Source organism: Pristiophorus japonicus, chromosome 20 (genome assembly GCF_044704955.1).
Source record: "Pristiophorus japonicus isolate sPriJap1 chromosome 20, sPriJap1.hap1, whole genome shotgun sequence".
Classification (NCBI taxonomy): domain Eukaryota; kingdom Metazoa; phylum Chordata; class Chondrichthyes; family Pristiophoridae; genus Pristiophorus; species Pristiophorus japonicus.
Genome location: NC_091996.1, coordinates 78377980 through 78404132, shown reverse-complemented (window position 1 = coordinate 78404132; position 26153 = coordinate 78377980).

The window sequence follows — 26153 nt, the reverse complement described above, 5'->3', positions numbered from 1 at the left end:
GCGGCGGGAGCTGGTGAGCGGTCCCTTTAAATCTGCTGCACGGTGTCTCTTCCAGTAGCGGGAGCTGGTGAGCGGTCCCTTTAAATCTGCTGCACGGTGTCTCTTCCAGTAGCGGGAGCTGGTGAGCGCCCTGCGCGGGACCGCGCAATTGGTGCGTGACCGTGTGGCCACCCACCTTAGGGGGAACATTGGTGGGCGGTCCTCAAGAGCTCAGCAAAACTTGTTAAGTGGCCCTCCAGCCCAAATAATGGCCCACCCCTGCCCGAAACCACCTTTAATGGTCTTCTGCCTCCTGACGTAGCTGGAAAAGCTTTTGCAATGATTACCATAATTGAGCACTATCTTCTTTTCCAAAGATCTCTTAGCTTCTCCAATGGCTGCTTTTGTCTCCCTCAGTTGTGGGTGATATTTCACTCTATTCTTCTGTAAACTGAATTCATTTTGGTCTGAACTGGGTTCAACGTGAAAGAGTTCAGGGAATCAGGCATCATTCACCCCTAGACCTACGCTGGCCGGTAAAACCCCAGATGGTTCCTTAGTACAGAATCATAGAATGGTTACAGCATAGAAGGAGGCTATTTGGCCCATCAAGTCCGTGCTGGTTCTTTGCAAGAGCCCTTCAGCTAGTCCCACTCCCCTGCCCTTTCCCCGTAGCCCTGCAAATCTTTTAATTTCAAGTACTTTTCCAATTCCCTTTTGAAAACTGCGATTGAATCTGCCTTCATCACCCTTTCAGGCCTTGCATTCCAGATTCTAACCAGTAAGGATTCCTCTGGTACCTCGCCATATATTTGTCAGGATACTGAAACCCAGCTTTCTTACAGTCCACTCCTGGAGGTCACACTCCCTGAGCTTATAACCTTCAGCAGGGTCAGCAGAGTTCCACAGTGGAATGAATATGGTTCAGTCCTGGATGTGATTAACAGCAGCAATAACAGCAGAATCCAACCCCTGCAGTCACTTGTGAACTCACTGGTGTCTCAGCAGGCTGAATGATCGAGTGAGTCCCTTCCCACAAATAGAGCAGGTGAACGGCCTCTCCCCGGTGTGATCTCGCTGGTGTCTCAGAAGGTGGTAATTACTGCTGAATCCATTCCCATACACGGAGCAGGTAAATGGCCATCCCCCAGTGTGAACATGCTGGTGTTTCAGCAGATCCTTTTTATTTTTAAAGCTCTTCTCACAGTCAGAACATTTAAAATGTTTCACATTAATGTGAACAAGTTGGTGTCTCAGTCGGTGGGTTAATGAAATGAATCCTGACCCACACACAGAGCAGCTGAAAGGTCTCTCCCTAGTGTGAACTCGCTGGTGTGTCAGCTGGTCACATGACCGAGTGAATCCCTTCCCACATACGGAGCAGCTGAATGGCCTCTCCCCGGTATGATTGTGTCGTTGAGTTTCCAGCTCAGACGGATAATTGAATCCTTTCCCACAGTCCCCACATCTCCACAGTGTGACTGCGTTTGTGTTTCACCAGGCCAGAGGATTGGCTGAATCCTCGTCCACACACAGAACACGTGTATGGTTTCTTCCCACTGTCAACGCTGCTTTTTGCTTCCATCTTATGTTTGATGATATTCAGGTCCCGATGAATAGACTGACTGATCTTGATGTGATGTTGGTGTTAAATTTACCGTCTACAAATCCTCCCTTCTAATAACCTGTAAAATGAATATAAAACAGGTAAAAGGGAGTGAGAGAGAACCCAGAAAAATACAAAGGCTGGTTGTAAAATTGAGCTTAATAAATCGGGAAATTTGTGGGGCAGGCTGTAGAAAAAAAGTCACCATGAAAGCGGCCACACACAATCGCAACTGCCGTACTAATGCTCTTCAACGATATGGGGGTCGGGCGGGAAAGTCAAGTTCAGGTCGAAGATTAGCCATGGCCTTATTGACTGGTGGATCAGGCTCGAAGGGCCGTATGGCTGACTCCTGCTCCTAATTCTTATGTTCTTATTGAAAGGAACGTGCCACCCAACCTGTCCCATGACTTTTACCACCTAGAAGGAAAAGGGCAGCAGGCGCATGGGAACACCATCATCTGCAAGTTCCCCTCCAAGTTACACACCATCCGGACTTGGTCATATATCGCCGTTCCTTCATCGTCAAAATTCTGGAACTCACACCCTAACAGTACTGTGGGAGTATCTTCACCACACGGACTGCAGCGGTTCAAGTAGGCGGCTCACCACCACCTTCTCCAGTGGAATTAAGGATGGGCAATAAATGCGGGCCTTGCCAGCGACGGCCACATCCTGGAACAATTAAAAAATCTTTATATGTTAAATGGATTAAAAGTCTCTACAGAAATACTTGTTCCTAAAACAAACTTACATTATGCGGACAGAGTGTGTTTAACAATCTAATCTGCCCCAGAGCCCACCTCCCCGGACAGCCCCACATAGAAACATAGAAAATAGGTGCAGGAGTAGGCCATTCGGCCCTTCGAGCTATCACCGCCATTCAACAAGATCATGGCTGATAAACCACCCCAGCACCTCCCCCCCACGCCCCCTCCACACCACCCCCCCGACGCCCCGCAGCCGCAAGGACCACATCCAACTCCCTCCCGAACACATCCAATGAACTGGCATCAACAACTCTCCGTGGCAGGGAACCCCACAGGCCAACAACTCCCCGAGTGAAGAAGTCTCTCCTCATCCGAGCCACGAACCGCCCACCCCGCAACCCAAGACGGTGCCTCCCCCCACCCCCCCGCGTAGGCTCCGGACCCACCCAACATCAGGAACATATCCCCCGCACCCAACCCGCCCCGTCCCATCAGAATCCTTCCCAAACACTGAACACCGCCAGATATCGAGCCCCCAGCCCCGGCCACGCCCGCGCGACGCCAACCACACCACATCCACCAACCGCCATCTGCGCAGTCAACCCGTCCACCCCACTCTGAACACTCCCCGCACCGAGGCACACAGTACCCAGGCCCGCCCCTCCAGCACACTTCGCCCTCCCAGATCTCCACTGCAATGTGGCCCCTCCCGTCTCCCGCCTTGGGTTTCTCCGCCCCCCCACCAACAGCACTCTCCCCTCCATCCACCCCGCCGTCTCCCCTCCACTTCCCTCTGCCTCCCCGCACAGGCTCCCATCTTGGGGGCGGTAATCTTCTGGGGCCGGAATTTTTTGCCCCCAGCATGGAGGTTCTGCTCCCGCCGCAGAATTGGCCTTACCACCCCTCAATGGAAGCGCAGTGCAATTTCCCACATTCCACTTCCTTTGGGGGCAGTGACTGGAGCACGAGTGCAAAAGCTGTGACAGTTTGAACTGGTGCTCTCCACTCTCTGTCCTGTGACAGTTTGAACTGGTGCTCTCCACTCGCTGTCCTGTGACAGTTTGAATTGGTGCTCTCCACTCTCTGTCCTGTGACAGTTGGAACTGGTGCTCTCCACTCTCTCTCCTGTGACAGTTGGAACTGGTGCTCTCCACTCTCTCCCCTGTGACAGTTGGAACGAGTGCTCTCCACTCTCCCGTCCAGTGACAGTTGGAACTAGTGCTCTCCATTCCCTCTCCTGTAACAGTTGGAACTGGTGCTCTCCACTCTCTGTCCTGTGACAGTTGGAACTGATGCTCTCCACTCTCTCTCCTGTGACAGTGGGAACTGGTGCTCTCCACTCTCTGTCCTGTGACAGTTGGAACTGGTGCTCTCCACTCTCTGTCCTGTGACAGTTGGAACTGGCGCTCTCCATTCCCTCTCCTGTGACAGTTGGAACTAGTGCTCTCCATTCCCTCTCCTGTAACAGTTGGAACTGGTGCTCTCCACTTTCTGTCCTGTGACAGTTGGACCTGGTGCTCTCCACTCTCTGTCCTTTGACAGTTGGAACTGGTGCTTTCCACTCTCCGTCCTGTGAAAGTTGGAACTGGTGCTCTCCACTCTCTGTCCTGTGACTGTTGGAACTGCTACTCTCCACTCTCCGTCCTGTGAAAGTTGGAACTGGTGCTCTCCACTCTCTCTCCTTTGACAGTTGGAACTGGTGCTTTCCACTCTCCAATCCCGCGACAGTTTGAACTGGTGCTCTCCTCTCTCTGTCCTGTGATAGTTGGAAGTGATGCTCTCCACTCTCCGTCCTGTGACAGTTGGAACCGGTGCTCTCCACTCTCTGTCCTGTGACAGTTGGAACTAGTGCTCCCCACTCTCCCGTCCTGTGAAAGTTGGAACTGATGCTCTCCACTCTCCCGTGCAATGACAGTTGGAACTGGTGCTCTCCAATCTCTCTCCTGTGACAGTTGGAAGTGGCGCTCTCCACTCTCTCTCCTGTGACAGTTGGAACTGGTGCTCTCCACTCTATCTCCTGTGACAGTTGGAACTGGTGCTCTCCACTCTCTGTCCTGTGTCAGTTGGAACCGGTGCTCTCCACTCTCTGTCCCGTGACAGTTGGAACTGGTGCTCTCCACTCTCTCTCCTGTGACAGTGGGAATTGGTGCTCTCCACTCTCCCGTCCTGTGACAGTTGGAACTGGTGCTCTCCACTCTCTGTCCTGTGACAGTTGGAATTGGTGCTCTCCACTCTCCCGTCCTGTGACAGTTGGATCTGGTGCTCTCCACTCTCTGTCCTGTGACAGTTGGAACCGGTGCTCTCCACTCTCTGTCCTGTGACAGTTGGAACTGGTGCTCTCCACTCTCTCTCCTGTGACAGTGGGAACTGGTGCTCTCCACTCTCTGTCCTGTGACAGTTTGAACTGGTGCTCTCCACTCGCTGTCCTGTGACAGTTTGAACTGGTGCTCTCCACTCTCTGTCCTGTGACAGTTTGAACTGGTGCTCTCCACTCTCCTGTGACAGTTGGAACTGGTGCTCTCCACTCTCTCTCCAGTGACAGTTGGAACTGGTGCTTTCCACTCTCCTGTGACAGTTGGAACTGGTGCTCTCCACTCTCTCTCCTGTGACAGTTGGAACTGGTGCTCTCCACTCTCTGTCCTGTGACAGTTGGAACTGGTGCTCTCCATTCCCTCTCCTGTGACAGTTGGAACTAGTGCTCTCCACTCTCTTTCCTGTGACAGTTGGAACTGGTGCTCTCCATTCCCTCTCCTTTGACAGTTGGAACTGGTGCTCTCCACTCTCTCTCCTGTGACAGTTGGAACTGGTGCTTTCCACTCTCCAATCCCGCGACAGTTTGAACTGGTGCTCTACTCTCTCTGTCCTGTGATAGTTGGAAGTGATGCTCTCCACTCTCCGTCCTGTGACAGTTGGAACCGGTGCTCTCCACTCTCTGTCCTGTGACAGTTGGAACTAGTGCTCCCCACTCTCCCGTCCTGTGAAAGTTGGAACTGGTGCTCTCCACTCTCCCGTGCAATGACAGTTGGAACTGGTGCTCTCCACACTCTCTCCAGTGACAGTTGGAACTGGTGCTCTCCAATCTCTCTCCTGTGACAGTTGGAAGTGGCGCTCTCCACTCTCTCTCCTGTGACAGTTGGAACTGGTGCTCTCCACTTTCTCTCCTGTGACAGTTGGAACTGGTGCTCTCCACTCTCTCTCCTGTAACAGTTGGAACTGGTGCTCTCCACTCTCTGTCCTGTGATAGTAGGAACTGATGCTCTCCACTCTCTGTCCTGTGACAGTTGGAACTGGTGCTCTCCACTCTCTGTCCTGTGACAGTTGGAACCGGTGCTCTCCACTCTCTGTCCCGTGACAGTTGGAACTGGTGCTCTCCACTCTCTCTCCTGTGACAGTGGGAACTGGTGCTCTCCACTCTCTGTCCTGTGACAGTTGGAACTGATGCTCTCCACTTTCTGTCCTGTGACAGTTGGAACTGCTGCTCTCCACTCTCCGCCTTGTGACAGTTGGAACTGGTGCTCTCCACTCTCTATACTGTGACAGTTGGAACTGGTGCTCTCCACTCTCCCGTCCTGCGACAGTTGGAACTGGTGCTCTCCACATTCCTGTCCTGTGACAGCTGGAACTGGTTCTCTCCACTCTCTGTCCTGTGACAGTTGGATCTGGTGCTCTCCACTCTCTCTCCTGTGACAGTTTGAACTGGTGCTCTCCACTCTCTGTCCTGTGACAGTTGGAACTGGTGCTCTCCACTCTCCCGTCCTGTGACAGTTTGAACTGGTGCTCTCCACTCGCTCTCCTCTGACAGTTGGAACTGGTGCTCTCCACTCTCCCGTCCTGCGACAGTTTGAACTGGTGCTCTCCTCTCTCTGTCCTGTGACAGTTGGAACTGGTGCTCTCCTCTCTCTGTCCTGTGACAGTTGGAACTGCTGCTCTCCAATCTCAGTTCTGTGACAGTTGGAACTGTTGCTCTCCACTCTCTGTCCTGTGACAGTTGGAACTGCTGCTCTCCACTCTCCGCCTTGTGACAGTTGGAACTGGTGCTCTCCACTCTCTATACTGTGACAGTTGGAACTGGTGCTCTCCACTCTCTCTCCTGTGACAGTTGGAACTTGTGCTCTCCACTCTCTGTCCTGTGACAGTTGGAACTGCTGCTTTCCACTCTCCCATCACGCGACAGTTTGAACTGGTGCTCTCCTCTCTCTGTCCTGTGACAGTTGAAAGGGGTGCTCTCCAATCTCAGTCCTGTGACAGTTGAAAGTGGTGCTCTCCAATCTCAGTCCTGTGACAGTTGGAACTGGAGCTCTCCACTCTCTTTCCTGTGACAGTTGGATCTGGTGCTCTCCACTCTCTCTCCTGTGACAGTTGGAACTGGTGCTCTCCACTTTCTGTCCTGTGACAGTTGGAACTGCTGCTCTCCACTCTCCGCCTTGTGACAGTTGGAACTGGTGCTCCCCACTCTCTCCTGTGACAGTTGGAACTGGTGCTCTCCACTCTCTCTCCTGTGACAGTTGGAACTGGTGCTCTCCACTCTCTCTCCTGTGACAGTTGGAACTGGTGCTCTCCACTCTCTCTCCTGTGACAGTTGGAACTGGTGCTCTCCACTCTCTCTCCTGTGACAGTTGGAACTGGTGCTCTCCACTCTCTCTCCTGTGACAGTTGGAACTGGTGCTCTCCACTCTCTCTCCTGTGACAGTTGGAACTGGTGCTCTCCATTTTCTGTCCTGTGACAGTTGGAACTGCTGCTCTCCACTCTCCGCCTTGTGACAGTTGGAACTGGTGCTCTCCACTCTCTATACTGTGACAGTTGGAACTGGTGCTCTCCACTCTCTCTCCTGTGACAGTTGGAACTTGTGCTCTCCACTCTCTGTCCTGTGACAGTTGGAACTGCTGCTTTCCACTCTCCCATCACGCGACAGTTTGAACTGGTGCTCTCCTCTCTCTGTCCTGTGACAGTTGAAAGTGGTGCTCTCCAATCTCAGTCCTGTGACAGTTGAAATTGGTGCTCTCCAATCTCAGTCCTGTGACAGTTGGAACTGGAGCTCTCCACTCTCTTTCCTGTGACAGTTGGATCTGGTGCTCTCCACTCTCTCTCCTGTGACAGTTTGAACTGGTGCTCTCCACTCTCTCTCCTGTGACAGTTGGATCTGGTGCTCTCCACTCTCTCTCCTGTGACAGTTTGAACTGGTGCTCTCCACTCTCTGTCCTGTGACAGTTGGAACTGGTGCTCTCCACTCTCCCGTCCTGTGACAGTTTGAACTGGTGCTCTGCGCTCTCTGTCCTGTGACAGATGGAAGTGGTGCTCTCCACTCTCCATCCTGCGAATGTTGGAACTGGTGCTCTCCACTCGCTCTCCTCTGACAGTTGGAACTGGTGCTCTCCACTCTCCCGTCCTGTGACATTTGGAACTGGTGCTCTCCACTCTCTGTCCTGTGACAGTTGGAACTGCTGCTTTCCACTCTCCCATCCTGCGACAGTTTGAACTGGTGCTCTCCTCTCTCTGTCCTGTGACAGTTGGAACTGGTGCTCTCCTCTCTCTGTCCTGTGACAGTTGGAAGTGGTGCTCTCCAATCTCAGTTCTGTGACAGTTGGAACTGTTGCTCTCCACTCTCTCTCCTCTGAGAGTTGGAACTGGTGCTCTCCACTCTCCCGTCCTGTGACAGTTGGAACTGGTGCTCTCCACTATCCCGTCCAGTGACAGTTGGAACTGCTGCTCTCCACTCTCTCTCCTGTGATAGTTGGAAGTGGTGCTCTCCAATCTCTGTCCTGTGAGAGTTGGAACTGGTGTTGTCCACTCTCTCTCCTGCGACAGTTGGAACTGGTTCTCTCCAATCTCTGTCCTGTGACAGTTGGAACTGATGCTCTCCACACTCTCTCCTGTGACTGTTGGAATGGGTGCTCTCCATCTCTGTCCTGTGACAGTTGTAACTGGTGCTCTCCACATTCCTGTCCTGTGACAGCTGGAACTGGTTCTCTCCACTCTCTGTCCTGTGACAGTTGGATCTGGTGCTCTCCACTCTCTCTCCTGTGACAGTTTGAACTGGTGCTCTCCACTCTCTGTCCTGTGACAGTTGGAACTGGTGCTCTCCACTCTCCCGTCCTGTGACAGTTTGAACTGGTGCTCTCCACTCGCTCTCCTCTGACAGTTGGAACTGGTGCTCTCCACTCTCCCGTCCTGTGACATTTGGAACTGGTGCTCTCCACTCTCTGTCCTGTGACAGTTGGAACTGCTGCTTTCCACTCTCCCATCCTGCGACAGTTTGAACTGGTGCTCTCCTCTCTCTGTCCTGTGACAGTTGGAACTGGTGCTCTCCTCTCTCTGTCCTGTGACAGTTGGAACTGCTGCTCTCCAATCTCAGTTCTGTGACAGTTGGAACTGTTGCTCTCCACTCTCTCTCCTCTGAGAGTTGGAACTGGTGCTCTCCACTCTCCCGTCCTGTGACAGTTGGAACTGGTGCTCTCCACTATCCCGTCCAGTGACAGTTGGAACTGCTGCTCTCCACTCTCTCTCCTGTGATAGTTGGAAGTGGTGCTCTCCAATCTCTGTCCTGTGAGAGTTTGAACTGGTGTTGTCCACTCTCTCTCCTGCGACAGTTGGAACTGGTTCTCTCCAATCTCTGTCCTGTGACAGTTGGAACTGATGCTCTCCACACTCTCTCCTGTGACTGTTGGAATGGGTGCTCTCAATCTCTGTCCTGTGACAGTTGTAACTGGTGCTCTCCACATTCCTGTCCTGTGACAGCTGGAACTGGTTCTCTCCACTCTCTGTCCTGTGACAGTTGGAACTTGTGCTCTCCATCTCTGTCCTGTGACTGTTGGAACTGCTACTCTCCATTCTCCGTCCTGTGACAGTTGGAACTGGTGCTCTCCACTCTCTCTCCTGTGACAGTTGGAAGTGGCGCTCTCCACTCTCTGTCCTGTGACAGTTGGAACTGGTGCTCTCCACACTCTTTCCTGTGACAGTTGGAACTGGTGCTCTCCACTCTCCCGTCCTGTTACCGTTGGAACTGGTGCTCTCCACTCTCCTGTCCTGTGACAGTTGGAACTTGTGCTCTCCATCTCTGTCCTGTGACTGTTGGAACTGGTGCTCTCCACTCTCTGTCCTGGGACAGTTGGAACTGGTGCTCTCCACTCTCTGTCCTGTGACAGTTGGAACTGGTGCTCTCCACTCTCTCTCCTGTGACAGTTGGAACTGGTGCTCTCCACTCTCTCTCCTGTGACAGTTGGAAGTGGCGCTCTCCACTCTCTTTCCTGTGACAGTTTGAACTGCTGCTCTCCACTCTCCGTCCTGTGACAGTTGGAACTGGTGCTCTCCACTCTCTCTCCTGTGACAGTTGGAACTGGTGCTGTCCACTCTCTCTCCTGTGACAGTTGGAAGTGGCGCTCTCCACTCTCTTTCCTGTGACAGTTTGAACTGCTGCTCTCCACTCTCCGTCCTGTGACAGTTGGAACTGGTGCTCTCCACTCTCTCTCCTGTGACAGTTGGAACTGGTGCTCTCCACTCTCTCCTGTGACAGTTGGAACTGGTGCTCTCCACTCTCTCTCCTGTGACAGTTGGAACTGGTGCTCTCCACTCTCTGTCCTGTGACAGTTGGAACTGGTGCTCTCCACTCTCCCGTCCTGTGACAGTTGGAACTGGTGCTCTCCACTCTCCTGTCCTGTGACAGTTGGAACTGGTGCTCTCCATTGTCCCGTCCTGTGACAGTTGGAACTGGTGCTCTCCACTCTCCCGTCCTGTGACAGTTGAAACTGGTGCTCTCCACTCTCCTGTCCTGTGACATTTGGAACTGGTGCTCTCCACTCTCTGTCCTGTGACAGTTGGAACTGGTGCTCTCCACTCTCCCGTCCTGTGACAGTTGGAACTGGTGCTCTCCACTCTCCCGTCCTGTGACAGTTGGAACAGGTGCTCTCCACTCTCCTGTCCTGTGACATTTGGAACTGGTGCTCTCCACTCTCCCGTCCTGTGACAGTTGGAACTGGTGCTCTCCACTCTCCTGTCCTGTGACATTTGGAACTGGTGCTCTCCACTCTCTGCCCTTGGACAGTTGGAACTGCTGCTTTCCACTCTCCCATCCTGCGACAGTTTGAACTGGTGCTCTCCTCTCTCTGTCCTGTGACAGTTGGAACTGGTGCTCTCCACTCTCCGTCCTGTGACAGTTGTTGCTGGTGCTCTCCACTCTCTGTCCTGTGACAGTTGGAACTGGTGCTCTCCACTCTCTCTCCTGTGACAGTTGGAAGTGGCGCTCTCCACTCTCTTTCCTGTGACAGTTGGAACTGGTGCTCTCCACTCTCTCTCCTGTGACAGCTTGAACTGGTGCTCTCCACTCTCTCTTCTGTGACAGTTGGAACTGGTGCTCTCAATTCTCTGTCCTGTGATAGTAGGAACTGATGCTCTCCACTCTCCCGTCCCGCGACAGTTTGAACTGGTGCTCTCCTCTCTCTGTCCTGTGACAGTTGGAAGTGGTGCTCTCCAATCTCCGTCCTGTGACAGTTGGAAGTGGTGCTCTACATTCTCCATCCTGTGATAGTTGGTACTGGTGCTCTCCACATTATCTCCTGTGACAGTTGGAACTGGTGCTCTCCACTCTCTGCCTTGTGACGGTTGGAACTGGTGCTCTCCACTCTCCCGTCCTGTGACAATTGAAACTGGTGCTCTCCACTCTCCCGTTCTGTGACAGTTGGAACTAGTGCTCTCCACTCTCTGTCCTGTGACAGTTGGAACTGCTGCTTTCCACTCTCCCATGCCGCGACAGTTTGAACTGGTGCTCTCCTCTCTCTGTCCTGTGACAGTTGGAAGTGGTGCTCTCCAATCTCAGTCCTGTGACAGTTGGAACTGTTGCTCTCCACTCTCTCTCCTCTGAGAGTTGGAACTGGTGCTCTCCACTCTCCCGTCCTGTGACAGTTGGAACTGGTGCTCTGCACTCTCTCTCCTGTGATAGTTGGAAGTGGTGCTCTCCAATCTCTGTCCTGTGAGAGTTGGAACTGGTGTTGTCCACTCTCTCTCTTGCGACAGTTGGAACTGGTTCTCTCCAATCTCTGTCCTGTGACAGTTGGAACTGGTGCTCTCCACTCTCTCTCCTGTGACTGTTGGAATGGGTGCTCTCCACTCTCCTGTCCTGTGACAGTTGGAACTGGTGCTCTCCACATTCCTGTCCTGTGAATGTTGGAACTGGTGCTCTCCACTCTCCCGTGCAATGACAGTTGGAACTGGTGCTCTCCACACTCTCTCCAGTGACAGTTGGAACTGGTGCTCTCCAATCTCTCTCCTGTGACAGTTGGAAGTGGCGCTCTCCACTCTCTCTCCTGTAACAGTTGGAACTGGTGCTCTCCACTCTCTCTCCTGTGAAAGTTGGAACTGGTGCTCTCCACTCTCTCTCCTGTGACAGTTGGAACTGGTGCTCTCCACTCTCTCTCCTGTGACAGTTGGAACTGGTGCTCTCCACTCTCTCTCCTGTGACAGTTGGAACTGGTGCTCTCCACTCTCTGTCCTGTGACAGTTGGAACCGGTGCTCTCCACTCTCTGTCCTGTGACAGTTGGAACTGGTGCTCTCCACTCTCTGTCCTGCGACAGTTGGAACCGGTGCTCTCCACTCTCTGTCCTGTGACAGTTGGAACTGGTGCTCTCCACTCTCTGTCCTGTGACAGTTTGAACTGCTGCTCTCCACTTCCGCCTTGTGACAGTTGGAACTGGTGCTCTCCAATCTCCGCCTTGTGACAGTTGGAACTGGTGCTCTCCACTTTCTGTCCTGTGACAGTTGGAACTGCTGCTCTCCACTCTCTCTCCTGTGACAGTTGGAACTGGTGCTCTCCACTCTCTGTCCTGTGACAGTTGGAACTGGTGCTCTCCACTCTCTCTCCTGTGACTGTTGGAATGGGTGCTCTCCACTCTCCTGTCCTGTGACAGTTGGAACTGGTGCTCTCCACATTCCTGTCCTGTGAATGTTGGAACTGGTGCTCTCCACTCTCCCGTGCAATGACAGTTGGAACTGGTGCTCTCCACACTGTCTCCAGTGACAGTTGGAACTGGTGCTCTCCAATCCCTCTCCTGTGACAGTTGGAAGTGGCGCTCTCCACTCTCTCTCCTGTAACAGTTGGAACTGGTGCTCTCCACTCTCTCTCCTGTGAAAGTTGGAACTGGTGCTCTCCACTCTCTCTCCTGTGACAGTTGGAACTGGTGCTCTCCACTCTCTCTCCTGTGACAGTTGGAACTGGTGCTCTCCACTCTCTCTCCTGTGACAGTTGGAACTGGTGCTCTCCACTCTCTGTCCTGTGACAGTTGGAACCGGTGCTCTCCACTCTCTGTCCCGAAACAGTTGGAACTGGTGCTCTCCACTCTCTGTCCTGTGACAGTTGGAACTGGTGCTCTCCACTCTCTGTCCTGTGACAGTTTGAACTGCTGCTCTCCACTTCCGCCTTGTGACAGTTGGAACTGGTGCTCTCCAATCTCCGCCTTGTGACAGTTGGAACTGGTGCTCTCCACTTTCTGTCCTGTGACAGTTGGAACTGCTGCTCTCCACTCTCTCTCCTGTGACAGTTGGAACTGGTGCTCTCCACTCTCTGTCCTGTGACAGTTGGAACTGGTGCTCTCCACTTTCTGTCCTGTGACCGTTGGAAATGCTGCTCTCCACTCTCCGCCTTGTGACAGTTGGAACTGGTGCTCTCCACTCTCTCTCCTGTGACAGTTGGAACTGATGCTCTCCACTCTCTCTCCTGTGACAGTTGGAACTGATGCTCTCCACTCTCTCTCCTGTGACAGTTGGAACTGCTGCTCTCCACTCTCTCTCCTGTGACAGTTGGAACTGATGCTCTCCACTCTCTCCTGTGACAGTTGGAACTGGTGCTCTCCACTCTCTCCTGTGACAGTTGGAACTGGTGCTCTCCACTTTCTGTCCTGTGACAGTTGGAACTGCTGCTCTCCACTCTCCGCCTTGTGACAGTTGGAACTGGTGCTCTCCACTCTCTATACTGTGACAGTTGGAACTGGTGCTCTCCACTCTCTCTCCTGTGACAGTTGGAACTTGTGCTCTCCACTCTCTGTCCTGTGACAGTTGGAACTGCTGCTTTCCACTCTCCCATCACGCGACAGTTTGAACTGGTGCTCTCCTCTCTCTGTCCTGTGACAGTTGAAAGTGGTGCTCTCCAATCTCAGTCCTGTGACAGTTGAAAGTGGTGCTCTCCAATCTCAGTCCTGTGACAGTTGGAACTGGAGCTCTCCACTCTCTTTCCTGTGACAGTTGGATCTGGTGCTCTCCACTCTCTCTCCTGTGACAGTTTGAACTGGTGCTCTCCACTCTCTGTCCTGTGACAGTTGGAACTGGTGCTCTCCATTCTCTCTTCTGTGACAGTTGGATCTGGTGCTCTCCACTCTCTCTCCTGTGACAGTTTGAACTGGTGCTCTCCACTCTCTGTCCTGTGACAGTTGGAACTGGTGCTCTCCACTCTCCCGGCCTGTGACAGTTTGAACTGGTGCTCTGCGCTCTCTGTCCTGTCACAGATGGAAGTGGTGCTCTCCACTCTCCGTCCTGCGAATGTTGGAACTGGTGCTCTCCACTCGCTCTCCTCTGACAGTTGGAACTGGTGCGCTCCACTCTCCCGTCCTGTGACATTTGGAACTGGTGCTCTCCACTCTCTGTCCTGTGACAGTTGGAACTGCTGCTTTCCACTCTCCCATCCTGCGACAGTTTGAACTGGTGCTCTCCTCTCTCTGTCCTGTGACAGTTGGAACTGGTGCTCTCCTCTCTCTGTCCTGTGACAGTTGGAAGTGGTGCTCTCCAATCTCAGTTCTGTGACAGTTGGAACTGTTGCTCTCCACTCTCTCTCCTCTGAGAGTTGGAACTGTTGCTCTCCACTCTCCCGTCCTGTGACAGTTGGAACTGGTGGTCTCCACTCTCCTGTGACAGTTTGAACTGGTGCTCTCCACTATCCCGTCCAGTGACAGTTGGAACTGCTGCTCTCCACTCTCTCTCCTGTGATAGTTGGAAGTGGTGCTCTCCAATCTCTGTCCTGTGAGAGTTGGAACTGGTGTTGTCCACTCTCTCTCCTGCGACAGTTGGAACTGGTTCTCTCCAATCTCTGTCCTGTGACAGTTGGAACTGATGCTCTCCACATTCCTGTCCTGTGACAGCTGGAACTGGTTCTCTCCACTCTCTGTCCTGTGACAGTTGGAACTTGTGCTCTCCATCTCTGTCCTGTGACCTTTGGAACTGCTACTCTCCATTCTCCGTCCTGTGACAGTTGGAACTGGTGCTCTCCACTCTCTCTCTTGTGACAGTTGGAAGTGGCGCTCTCCACTCTCTCTCCTGTGACAGTTGGAACTGGTGCTCTCCACTCTCTGTCCTGTGACAGTGGGAACTGGTGCTCTCCACTCTCCTGTCCTGTGACAGTTGGAACTGGTGCTCTCCACTCTCCCGTCCTGTGACAGTTGGAACTGGTGCTCTCCACTCTCCCGTCCTGTGACAGTTGGAACTGGTGCTCTCCACTCTCCTGTCCTGTGACAGTTGGAACTGGTGCTCTCCACTCTCCCGTCCTGTGACAGTTGGAACTGGTGCTCTCCACTCTCCCGTCCTGTGACAGTTGGAACTGGTGCTCTCCACTCTCCTGTCCTGTGACATTTGGAACTGGTGCTCTCCACTCTCTGCCCTGGGACTGTTGGAACTGCTACTCTCCACTCTCTCTTCTGTGACAGTTGGAACTGGTGCTCTCCACTCTCTCCTGGGACAGTTGGAACTGGTGCTCTCCTCTCTCTGTCCTGTGACAGTTGGAAGTGGTGCTCTCCACTCTCTGTCCTGTGACTGTTGGAACTGCTACTCTCCACTCTCTCTTCTGTGACAGTTGGAACTGGTGCTCTCCACTCTCTCTCCTGTGACAGTTGGAACTGGTGCTCTCCACTCTCTTTCCTGTGACAGTTGGAACTGGTGCTCTCCACTCTCTCTCCTGTGACAGTTGGAACTGGTGCTCTCCACTCTCTGTCCTGTGACAGTTGGAACTGGTGCTCTGCGCTCTCTGTCCTGGGACAGTTGGAACTGGTGCTCTCCACTCTCCGCCTTGTGACAGTTGGAACTGGTGCTCTCCACTCTCTCTCCTGTGACAGTTGGAACTGGTGCTCTCCACTCTCTGTCCTGTGACAGTTGGAACTGCTGCTTTCCACTCTCCCATCACGCGACAGTTTGAACTGGTGCTCTCCTCTCTCTGTCCTGTGACAGTTGAAAGTGGTGCTCTCCAATCTCAGTCCTGTGACAGTTGAAATTGGTGCTCTCCAATATCAGTCCTGTGACAGTTGGAACTGGAGCTCTCCACTCTCTTTCCTGTGACAGTTGGATCTGGTGCTCTCCACTCTCTGTCCTGTGACAGTTGGAACTGGTGCTTTCCACTCTCTCTCCTGTGACAGTTGGATCTGGTGCTCTCCACTCTCTCTCCTGTGACAGTTTGAACTGGTGCTCTCCACTCTCTGTCCTGTGACAGTTGGAACTGGTGCTCTCCACTCTCCCGTCCTGTGACAGTTTGAACTGGTGCTCTGCGCTCTCTGTCCTGTGACAGATGGAAGTGGTGCTCTCCACTCTCCGTCCTGCGAATGTTGGAACTGGTGCTCTCCACTCGCTCTCCTCTGACAGTTGGAACTGGTGCTCTCCACTCTCCCGTCCTGTGACATTTGGAACTGGTGCTCTCCACTCTCTGTCCTGTGACAGTTGGAACTGCTGCTTTCCACTCTCCCATCCTGCGACTGTTTGAACTGGTGCTCTCCTCTCTCTGTCCTGTGACAGTTGGAACTGGTGCTCTCCTCTCTCTGTCCTGTGACAGTTGGAAGTGGTGCTCTCCAATCTCAGTTCTGTGACAGTTGGAACTGTTGCTCTCCACTCTCTCTCCTCTGAGAGTTGGAACTGGTGCTCTCCACTCTCCCGTCCTGTGACAGTTGGAACTGGTGCTCTCCACTATCCCGTCCAGTGACAGTTGGAACTGCTGCTCTCCACTCTCTCTCCTGTGATAGTTGGAAGTGGTGCTCTCCAATCTCTGTCCTGTGAGAGTTGGAACTGGTGTTGTCCACTCTCTCTCCTGCGACAGTTGGAACTGGTTCTCTCCAATCTCTGTCCTGTGACAGTTGGAACTGATGCTCTCCACTCTCTCTCCTGTGACTGTTGGAATGAGTGCTCTCCATCTCTGTCCTGTGACAGTTGTAACTGGTGCTCTCCACATTCCTGTCCTGTGACAGCTGGAACTGGTTCTCTCCACTCTCTGTCCTGTGACAGTTGGAACTTTTGCTCTCCATCTCTGTCCTGTGACTGTTGGAACTGCTACTCTCCATTCTCCGTCCTGTGACAGTTGGAACTGGTGCTCTCCACTCTCTCTCCTGTGACAGTTGGAAGTGGCGCTCTCCACTCTCTGTCCTGTGACAGTTGGAACTGGTGCTCTCCACTCTCTGTCCTGTGACAGTTGGAACTGGTGCTCTCCACTCTCTGTCCTGTGACAGTGGGAACTGGTGCTCTCCACTCTCTTTCCTGTGACAGTTGGAACCGGTGCTCTCCACTCTCCTGTCCTGTGACAGTTGGAACTGGTGCTCTCCACTCTCCCGTCCTGTTACCGTTGGAACTGGTGCTCTCCACTCTCCTGTCCTGTGACAGTTGGAACTTGTGCTCTCCATCTCTGTCCTGTGACTGTTGGAACTGGTGCTCTCCACTCTCTGTCCTGGGACAGTTGGAACTGGTGCTCTCCACTCTCTGTCCTGTGACAGTTGGAACTGGTGCTCTCCACTCTCTCTCCTGTGACAGTTGGAACTGGTGCTCTCCACTCTCTCTCCTGTGACAGTTGGAAGTGGCGCTCTCCACTCTCTTTCCTGTGACAGTTTGAACTGCTGCTCTCCACTCTCCGTCCTGTGACAGTTGGAACTGGTGCTCTCCACTCTCTTTCCTGTGACAGTTGGAAGTGGTGCTCTCCACTCTCTCTCCTGTGACAGTTGGAACTGGTGCTCTCCACTCTCTGTCCTGTGACAGTTGGAACTGGTGCTCTCCACTCTCCCGTCCTGTGACAGTTGGAACTGGTGCTCTCCACTCTCCTGTCCTGTGACAGTTGGAACTGGTGCTCTCCATTCTCCCGTCCTGTGACAGTTGGAACTGGTGCTCTCCACTCTCCCGTCCTGTGACAGTTGAAACTGGTGCTCTCCACTCTCCTGTCCTGTGACATTTGGAACTGGTGCTCTCCACTCTCTGTCCTGTGACAGTTGGAACTGGTGCTCTCCACTCTCCTGTCCTGTGACATTTGGAACTGGTGCTCTCCACTCTCTGCCCTTGGACAGTTGGAACTGCTGCTTTCCACTCTCCCATCCTGCGACAGTTTGAACTGGTGCTCTCCTCTCTCTGTCCTGTGACAGTTGGAACTGGTGCTCTCCACTCTCCGTCCTGTGACAGTTGGAACTGGTGCTCTCCACTCTCTGTCCTGTGACAGTTGGAACTGGTGCTCTCCACTCTCTCTCCTGTGACAGTTGGAAGTGGCGCTCTCCACTCTCTTTCCTGTGACAGTTGGAACTGGTGCTCTCCACTCTCTCTCCTGTGACAGCTTGAACTGGTGCTCTCCACTCTCTCTTCTGTGACAGTTGGAACTGGTGCTCTCAATTCTCTGTCCTGTGATAGTAGGAACTGATGCTCTCCACTCTCTGCACTGTGACAGTTGGAACTGCTGCTTTCCACTCTCCCATCCCGCGACAGTTTGAACTGGTGCTCTCCTCTCTCTGTCCTGTGACAGTTGGAAGTGGTGCTCTCCAATCTCCGTCCTGTGACAGTTGGAAGTGGTGCTCTACATTCTCCGTCCTGTGATAGTTGGTACTGGTGCTCTCCACATTATCTCCTGTGACAGTTGGAACTGGTGCTCTCCACTCTCTGCCTTGTGACGGTTGGAACTGGTGCTCTCCACTCTCCCGTCCTGTGACAATTGAAACTGGTGCTCTCCACTCTCCCGTTCTGTGACAGTTGGAACTAGTGCTCTCCACTCTCTGTCCTGTGACAGTTGGAACTGCTGCTTTCCACTCTCCCATGCCGCGACAGTTTGAACTGGTGCTCTCCTCTCTCTGTCCTGTGACAGTTGGAACTGGTGCTCTCCTCTCTCTGTCCTGTGACAGTTGGAAGTGGTGCTCTCCAATCTCAGTCCTGTGACAGTTGGAACTGTTGCTCTCCACTCTCTCTCCTCTGAGAGTTGGAACTGGTGCTCGCCACTCTCCCGTCCTGTGACAGTTGGAACTGGTGCTCTGCACTCTCTCTCCTGTGATAGTTGGAAATGGTGCTCTCCAATCTCTGTCCTGTGAGAGTTGGAACTGGTGTTGTCCACTCTCTCTCCTGCGACAGTTGGAACTGGTTCTCTCCAATCTCTGTCCTGTGACAGTTGGAACTGGTGCTCTCCACTCTCCCGTGCAATGACAGTTGGAACTGGTGCTCTCCACACTCTCTCCAGTGACAGTTGGAACTGGTGCTCTCCAATCTCTCTCCTGTGACAGTTGGAAGTGGCGCTCTCCACTCTCTCTCCTGTAACAGTTGGAACTGGTGCTCTCCACTCTCTCTCCTGTGAAAGTTGGAACTGGTGCTCTCCACTCTCTCTCCTGTGACAGTTGGAACTGGTGGTCTCCACTCTCTCTCCTGTGACAGTTGGAACTGGTGCTCTCCACTCTCTCTCCTGTGACAGTTGGAACTGGTGCTCTCCACTCTCTGTCCTGTGACAGTTGGAACCGGTGCTCTCCACTCTCTGTCCCGTGACAGTTGGAACTGGTGCTCTCCACTCTCTGTCCTGTGACAGTTGGAACTGGTGCTCTCCACTCTCTGTCCTGTGACAGTTGGAACCGGTGCTCTCCACTCTCTCTCCTGTGACAGTTGGAACTGGTGCTCTCCACTCTCTGTCCTGTGACAGTTGGAACCGGTGCTCTCCACTCTCTGTCCCGTGACAGTTGGAACTGGTGCTCTCCACTCTCTGTCCTGTGACAGTTGGAACTGGTGCTCTCCACTCTCTGTCCTGTGACAGTTGGAACTGGTGCTCTCCACTCTCTGTCCTGTGACAGTTTGAACTGCTGCTCTCCACTTCCGCATTGTGACAGTTGGAACTGGTGCTCTCCAATCTACGCCTTGTGACAGTTGGAACTGGTGCTCTCCACTTTCTGTCCTGTGACAGTTGGAACTGCTGCTCTCCACTCTCTCTCCTGTGACAGTTGGAACTGGTGCTCTCCACTTTCTGTCCTGTGACCGTTGGAAATGCTGCTCTCCACTCTCCGCCTTGTGACAGTTGGAACTGGTGCTCTCCACTCTCTGTCCTGTGACAGTTGGAACTGGTGCTCTCCACTTTCTGTCCTGTGACCGTTGGAAATGCTGCTATCCACTCTCCGCCTTGTGACAGTTGGAACTGGTGCTCTCCACTCTCTCTCCTGTGACAGTTGGAACTGGTGCTCTCCACTCTCTCTCCTGTGACAGTTGGAACTGGTGCTCTCCACTCTCTCTCCTGTGACAGTTGGAACTGATGCTCTCCACTCTCTCTCCTGTGACAGTTGGAACTGGTGCTCTCCACTCTCTCCTGTGACAGTTGGAACTGATGCTCTCCACTCTCTCTCCTGCGACAGTTGGAACTGGTGCTCTCCACTCTCTCTCCTGTGAGAGTTGGAACTGATGCTCTCCACTCTCTCTCCTGTGACAGTTGGAACTGTTGCTCTCCACTCTCTGTCCTGTGACAGTGGGAACTGGTGCTCTCCACTCTCTCTCCTGTGACAGTTGGAACTGGTGCTCTCCACTCTCTGTCCTGTGACAGTGGGAACTGGTGCTCTCCACTCTCTGTCCTGTGACAGTGGGAACTGGTGCTCTCCACTCTCTCTCCTGTGACAGTTGGAACTTGTGCTCTCCACTCTCTGTCCTGTGACAGTTGGAACTGCTGCTTTCCACTCTCCCATCACGCGACAGTTTGAACTGGTGCTCTCCTCTCTCTGTCCTGTGACAGTTGAAAGTGGTGCTCTCCAATCTCAGTCCTGTGACAGTTGAAAGTGGTGCTCTCCAATCTCAGTCCTGTGACAGTTTGAACTGGTACTCTCCACTCTCTGTCCTGTGACAGTTGGAACTGGTGCTCTCCACTCTCTCTTCTGTGACAGTTGGATCTGATGCTCTCCACTCTCTCTCCTGTGACAGTTTGAACTGGTGCTCTCCACTCTCTGTCCTGTGACAGTTGGAACTGGTGCTCTCCACTCTCTGTCCTGTGACAGTTGGAACTGGTGCTCTCCACTCTCCCGGCCTGTGACAGTTTGAACTGGTGCTCTGCGCTCTCTGTCCTGTGACAGATGGAAGTGGTGCTCTCCACTCTCCGTCCTGCGAATGTTGGAACTGGTGCTCTCCACTCGCTCTCCTCTGACAGTTGGAACTGGTGCGCTCCACTCTCCCGTCCTGTGACATTTGGTACTGGTGCTCTCCACTCTCTGTCCTGTGACAGTTGGAACTGCTGCTTTCCACTCTCCCATCCTGCGGCAGTTTGAACTGGTGCTCTCCTCTCTCTGTCCTGTGACAGTTGGAACTGGTGCTCTCCTCTCTCTGTCCTGTGACAGTTGGAAGTGGTGCTCTCCAATCTCAGTTCTGTGACAGTTGGAACAGTTGCTCTCCACTCTCTCTCCTCTGAGAGTTGGAACTGTTGCTCTCCACTCTCCCGTCCTGTGACAGTTGGAACTGGTGGTCTCCACTCTCCTGTGACAGTTTGAACTGGTGCTCTCCACTATCCCGTCCAGTGACAGTTGGAACTGCTGCTCTCCACTCTCTCTCCTGTGATAGTTGGAAGTGGTGCTCTCCAATCTCTGTCCTGTGAGAGTTGGAACTGGTGTTGTCCACTCTCTCTCCTGCGACAGTTGGAACTGGTTCTCTCCAATCTCTGTCCTGTGACAGTTGGAACTGATGCTCTCCACTCTCTCTCCTGTGACTGTTGGAATGGGTGCTCTCCATCTCTGTACTGTGACAGTTGTAACTGGTGCTCTCCACATTCCTGTCCTGTGACAGCTGGAACTGGTTCTCTCCACTCTCTGTCCTGTGACAGTTGGAACTTGTGCTCTCCATCTCTGTCCTGTGACTGTTGGAACTGCTACTCTCCATTCTCCGTCCTGTGACAGTTGGAACTGGTGCTCTCCACTCTCTCTCTTGTGACAGTTGGAAGTGGCGCTCTCCACTCTCTCTCCTGTGACAGTTGGAAGTGGCGCTCTCCACTCTCTTTCCTGTGACAGTTGGAACTGGTGCTCTCCACTCTCTGTCCTGTGACAGTTGGAACTGGTGCTCTCCACTCTCCCGTCCTGTGACAGTTGGAACTGGTGCTCTCCACTCTCCTGTCCTGTGACAGTTGGAACTGGTGCTCTCCACTCTCCCGTCCTGTGACAGTTGGAACTGGTGCTCTCCACTCTCCTGTCCTGTGACATTTGGAACTGGTGCTCTCCACTCTCTGCCCTGGGACAGTTGGAACTGCTGCTTTCCACTCTCCCATCCTGCGACAGTTTGAACTGGTGCTCTCCTCTCTCTGTCCTGTGACAGTTGGAAGTGGTGCTCTCCATCTCTGTCCTGTGACTGTTGGAACTGCTACTCTCCACTCTCTCTTCTGTGACATGGGAACTGGTGCTCTCCACTCTCTCTCCTGTGACAGTTGGAAGTGGCGCTCTCCACTCTCTTTCCTGTGACAGTTGGAACTGGTGCTCTCCACTCTCTCTCCTGTGACAGCTTGAACTGGTGCTCTCCACTCTCTCTTCTGTGACAGTTGGAACTGGTGCTCTCAATTCTCTGTCCTGTGATCGTAGGAACTGATGCTCTCCACTCTCTGCACTGTGACAGTTGGAACTGCTGCTTTCCACTCTCCCATCCCGCGACAATTTGAACTGGTGCTCTCCTCTCTCTGTCCTGTGACAGTTGGAAGTGGTGCTCTCCAATCTACATCCTGTGACAGTTGGAAGTGGTGCTCTACATTCTCCGTCCTGTGATAGTTGGTACTGGTGCTCTCCACATTATCTCCTGTGACAGTTGGAACTGGTGCTCTCCACTCTCTGCCTTGTGACGGTTGGAACTGGTGCTCTCCACTCTCCCGTCCTGTGACAATTGAAACTGGTGCTCTCCACTCTCCCGTTCTGTGACAGTTGGAACTAGTGCTCTCCACTCTCTGTCCTGTGACAGTTGGAACTGCTGCTTTCCACTCTCCCATGCCGCGACAGTTTGAACTGGTGCTCTCCTCTCTCTGTCCTGTGACAGTTGGAACTGGTGCTCTCCTCTCTCTGTCCTGTGACAGTTGGAAGTGGTGCTCTCCAATCTCAGTCCTGTGACAGTTGGAACTGTTGCTCTCCACTCTCTCTCCTCTGAGAGTTGGAACTGGTGCTCTCCACTCTCCCGTCCTGTGACAGTTGGAACTGGTGCTCTCCACTCTCTCTCCTGTGATAGTTGGAAGTGGTGCTCTCCAATCTCTGTCCTGTGAGAGTTGGAACTGGTGTTGTCCACTCTCTCTCCTGCGACAGTTGGAACTGGTTCTCTCCAATCTCTGTCCTGTGACAGTTGGAACTGGTGCTCTCCACTCTCTCTCCTGTGACTGTTGGAATGGGTGCTCTCCACTCTCCTGTCCTGTGACAGTTGGAACTGGTGCTCTCCTCATTCCTGTCCTGTGACAGCTGGAACTGGTTCTCTCCACTCTCTGTCCTGTGACAGTTGGAACTTGTGCTCTCCACTCTCTGTCCTGTGACTGTTGGAACTGCTACTCTCCATTCTCCGTCCTGTGACAGTTGGAACTGGTGCTCTCCACTCTCTCTCCTGTGACAGTTGGAACTGGTGCTCTCCATCTCTGTCCTGTGACTGTTGGAACTGCTACTCTCCACTCTACTGTCCTGTGACATTTGGAACTGGTGCTCTCCACTCTCCTGTCCTGTGACATTTGGAACTGGTGCTCTCCACTCTCTGCCCTGGGACAGTTGGAACTGCTGCTTTCCACTCTCCCATCCTGCGACAGTTTGAACTGGTGCTCTCCTCTCTCTGTCCTGTGACAGTTGGAAGTGGTGCTCTCCATCTCTGTCCTGTGACTGTTGGAACTGCTACTCTCCACTCTCTGTCCTGTGACAGTTGTTGCTGGTGCTCTCCACTCTCTCTCCTGTGACAGTTGGAACTGGTGCTCTCCACTCTCTCTCCTGTGGCAGCTTGAACTGGTGCTCTCCACTCTCTCTTCTGTGACAGTTGGAACTGGTGCTCTCCACTCTCTGTCCTGTGATAGTAGGAACTGATGCTCTCCACTCTCTGCCCTGTGACAGTTGGAACTGCTGCTTTCGACTCTCCCATCCCGCGACAGTTTGAACTTGTGCTCTCCTCTCTCTGTCCTGTGACAGTTGGAAGTGGTGCTCTCCAATCTCCGTGCTGTGACAGTTGGAAGTGGTGCTCTCCACTCTCCGTCCTGTGACAGTTGGTACTGGTGCTCTCCACATTATCTCCTGTGACAGTTGGAACTGGTGCTCTCCACTCTCTGCCTTATGACGGTTGGAACTGGTGCTCTCCACTCTCTGTCCAGTGACAGTTGGAACCAGTGTTGTCCACTCTCTCTCCTGTGACAGTTGTAACTGGTTCTCTCCGATCTCTGTCCTGTGACAGTTGGAAATTTTGCTCTCCACTCTGTCCTTTGACAGTTGGAAATGGTGCTCTCTACTGTCTCTCCTGTGACAGTTGCAACTGATGCTCTCCACTCTATGTCGTGTGACAGTTGGAACTGGTGCTCTCCACTCTCCCGTCCCATGACAGTTTGAACTGGTGCTATCCAATCTCCCATCCTGTGACAGTTGGAACTGGTGTTCTCCACTCTCTCTCCTGTGACAGTTGGAACTGGTGCTCTCCACTCTCTGTCCTGTGACAGTTGGAACCGGTGTTGTCCACTCTCTCTCTTGCAACAGTTGGAACTGGTTCTCTCCAATCTCTGTCCTGTGACAGTTGGAAATGGTGCTCTCCACTCTCTCTCCTGTGACAGTTGGATGTGGTGCTCTCCACGCTCCCGTCCTGTGACAGTTGGAACTGGTGCTCTCCACTCTCTCTCCTGTGACAGTTGGAACTTGTGCTCTCCATCTCTGTCCTGTGACTGTTGGAACTGCTACTCTCCACTCTCCGTCCTGTGACAGTTGGAAGTGGTGCTCTGCACTCTCTCTCCTGTGACAGTTGGAAGTGGCGCTCTCCACTCTCTTTCCTGTGACAGTTGGAACTGGTGCTCTCCACTCTCTTTCCTGTGACAGTTGGAACTGGTGCTCTCCACTCTCTGTCCTGTGACAGTTGGAACTGGTGCTCTCCACTCTCCCATCCTGTGACAGTTGGAACTGGTGCTCTCCACTCTCCTGTCCTGTGACAGTTGGAACTGGTGCTCTCCACTCTCTCTCCTGTGACAGTTGGAACTGGTGCTCTCCACTCTCCTGTCCTGTGACAGTTGGAACTGGTGCTCTCCACTCTCCGTCCTGTGACAGTTGGAACTGGTGCTCTCCACTCTCTTTCCTGTGACAGTTGGAACTTGTGTTCTCCATCTCTGTCCTGTGACTGTTGGAACTGCTACTCTCCACTCTCCGTCCTGTGACAGTTGGAAGTGGCGCTCTCCACTCTCTTTCCCGTGACAGTTGGAACTTGTGCTCTCCATCTCTGTCCTGTGACTGTTGGAACTGCTACTCTCCACTCTCTTTCCTGTGAGAGTGGGAACTGGTGCTCTCCACTCTCCCGTGCTGTGAACGTTGGAACTGGTGCTCTCCACTCTCTCACCTGTGACAGTTGGAACTGGTGCTCTCCACTCTCCCGCCCTGTGACATTTGGAACTGGTGGTCTCCACTCTCTGTCCTGTGACAGTTGGAAGTGCTGCTCTCCACTCTCCCTCCTGTGATAGTTGGAACTGGTGCTCTCCACTCTCCCTCCTGTGATAGTTGGAACTGGTGCTCTCCACTCTCCCTCCTGTGATAGTTGGAACTGGTGCTCTCCATTCTCTGTCCTGTGATAGTTGGAACTGGTGCTCTCCACTCTCCCTCCTGTGATAGTTGGAACCGGTGCTCTCCACTCTCTGTCCTGTGACAGTTGGAACCGGTGTTGTCCACTCTCTCTCTTGCAACAGTTGGAACTGGTTCTCTCCACTCTCTCTCCTGTGACAGTTGGAACTGGTGCTCTCCACTCTCTGTCCTGTGACAGTTGGAACTGGTGGTCTCCACTCTCCCGTCCTGTGACAGTTGGAACTGGTGCTCTCCACTCTCCTGTCCTGTGACAGTTGGAACTTGTGCTGTCCATCTCTGTCCTGTGACTGTTGGAACTGCTACTCTCCACTCTCTTTCCTGTGATAGTTGGAACTGGTGCTCTCCACTCGCTCACCTGTGACAGTTGGAACTGGTGCTCTCCACTCTCCCGCCCTGTGACATTTGGAACTGGTGGTCTCCACTCTCTGTCCTGTGACAGTTGGAACTGCTGCTCTCCACTCTCCCTCCTGTGATAGTTGGAACTGGTGCTCTCCACTCTCTGTCCTGTGATAGTTGGAACTGGTGCTCTCCACTCTCCCTCCTGTGATAGTTGGAACTGGTGCTCTCCACTCTCCCTCCTGTGATAGTTGGAACTGGTGCTCTCCACTCTCCCTCCTGTGATAGTTGGAACTGGTGCTCTCCACTCTCCCGTCCTGTGACATTTGGAACTGGTGGTCTTCACTCTCTGTCCTGTGATAGTTGGAACTGGTGCTCTCCACTCTCCCGTCCTGTGACATTTGGAACTGGTGGTCTCCACTCTCTGTCCTGTGACAGTTGGAACTGCTGCTCTCCACTCTCCCTCCTGCGATAGTTGGAACTGGTGCTCTCCACTCTCTGCCCTGTGACAGTTGGAAATGCTGCTTTCCACTCTCTTGTGACAGTTTGGACTGGT